Source organism: Amphimedon queenslandica, unplaced genomic scaffold (genome assembly GCF_000090795.2).
Source record: "Amphimedon queenslandica unplaced genomic scaffold, v1.1 AMPQUscaffold_5367_Cont22661, whole genome shotgun sequence".
Lineage (NCBI taxonomy): Eukaryota > Metazoa > Porifera > Demospongiae > Haplosclerida > Niphatidae > Amphimedon > Amphimedon queenslandica.
In genome coordinates this window covers 1-1,666 of record NW_003554328.1, presented here as the reverse complement: position 1 = coordinate 1,666, position 1,666 = coordinate 1, and the positions used below count along the sequence as shown (strand labels likewise).

The window sequence follows — 1,666 nt, the reverse complement described above, 5'->3', positions numbered from 1 at the left end:
TGATGATCTCAGGTGCTGTTCTCCTAGCTACAGCTTTCTTTGTCTCTTGGAGCTCACTTTGAAGCTCTCGCCTACCAATCTGACGCAATGTCTCACAATCCTAAATAATAAAAACAATAATGATAATAAATAATGATAATAACATTATACCAATAATAAAAATAATAATAATAAATAATGATTCAATTGAAGCTACACGAAACAATTAGGAACAACTTTGAGTGCTGTGAAGTAGTGATTCCTTTTTTTAACAGGTAAACCAATAAATATGTAACTGTACTATTAAAATTTAGTCTGTAGGGGAACTATTAAGAAGATTGATAACATCACCAACATCAGTTAGTCTGTGCATTGGTCCTGATAATAAGAGTCTAGTGTGGAATATTGGACAGAAGTTCCCAGTAAAGTCCCTGGAAGTGTCCCTCAATGTTACTGTGACATTCACTGAGTTTCCTAGTGAAGAGGAGGAGGAGAGAGACAAAACTGTTGATGCAAAGTTTTGTGTTGAGCAGAACAGCCATTGTGAGGTACATGTAGAATCAGTATTTAGTATATTAGTATTGTGAATTAGTTATGGATTAGTAGGAATATGTAAATAGATTGACTGCATTATGTGGAATATTCTTGAGGGGATTCCCATTAAGTTTGGATTTCTAAAAAATTAAAGTTGCTCCAAAATTTGGCCAAATACTATGGATTGTAGTATATTTCATCTAAATTGGCGAGGGAAGAATTGTCTGTTTTTATAATTTATCTGATATACATACGTGTACATGACTACATGTGTATGTTATGTTCTTATGTTGTAGCATTAAAATTTATTTTGTACTGTTTCAAAAAATGCATGCATGTAGGTATTATGTAGTCTTGATTGTAGTAATAAGTGATAACTTTTAATATTAAAATTTGATCTTCAATTGATTATTATTCTACTCTTTACAATAGTTGAATTTCAAGATTTCTGATTTCACTCTCAGTGGCTGTCAAATTGATCCTCGCTCAATCACTTTGTTCCCATCAATCAAATACAAACTAACATTAGGTTAGATATTAATAATAAATTCAATTATTTAACAATTATTATTATTATTATTATTATTATTATTATTATTATTATTATTATTATTATTATTATTATTATTATTATTATTATTCTACACAGGAAGAGAGTTGGTGTCCTCAGGTTACCGTATATGGAATTCACATGGTGATGCACTGGGAATACCTTTCATTAGGAATGAACCAGTTGAAGAAATGATTAATTAGTACTGATAATGACACTGAAGGATTAGTGTTACCTTGTTTGTTGTGGTTTTTTATACATGATTATTAGTATTGCTACAATAATTAATGTTCATAGTTGTTTGATGACGTCATAGGTGGGTGTATCCCATTACAATGGCAGCAAAAGGTGAGGAGTTGTTTGTGATTGATTGACTCAGTTACTGTTACCTCTTGTTATCTATAGACTATAAACCAGTGGAGAGGAATTACCATTCTACAGTAAGAGTAGGAGATTACTTATATATGTGGGGTGGATACCAGTTTGGTCTCCCTAAAGTACACAATAATGATAAGAAGAAAGCACTGTCATCATTAATGGAGGTATACCATTTACCTACTGGTAGATGGAAGCAGAAACCCACCACTGGTAATCCTCCACTGG

The 1,666-nt window shown here is 31.9% G+C and overlaps 1 long non-coding RNA gene across 1 annotated transcript; it reads left to right on the top strand.

Annotated features, from left to right (window-relative positions):
- The first annotated feature begins 331 nt into the window (after nucleotides 1–331).
- On the top strand, nucleotides 332–1,347 carry LOC109592402 (uncharacterized). The gene is made up of 3 exons (XR_002190329.1): nucleotides 332–527; nucleotides 946–1,042; nucleotides 1,163–1,347. It is a non-coding gene; the product is annotated as an uncharacterized LOC109592402 (long non-coding RNA).
- The last annotated feature ends 319 nt before the right edge of the window (nucleotides 1,348–1,666 follow it).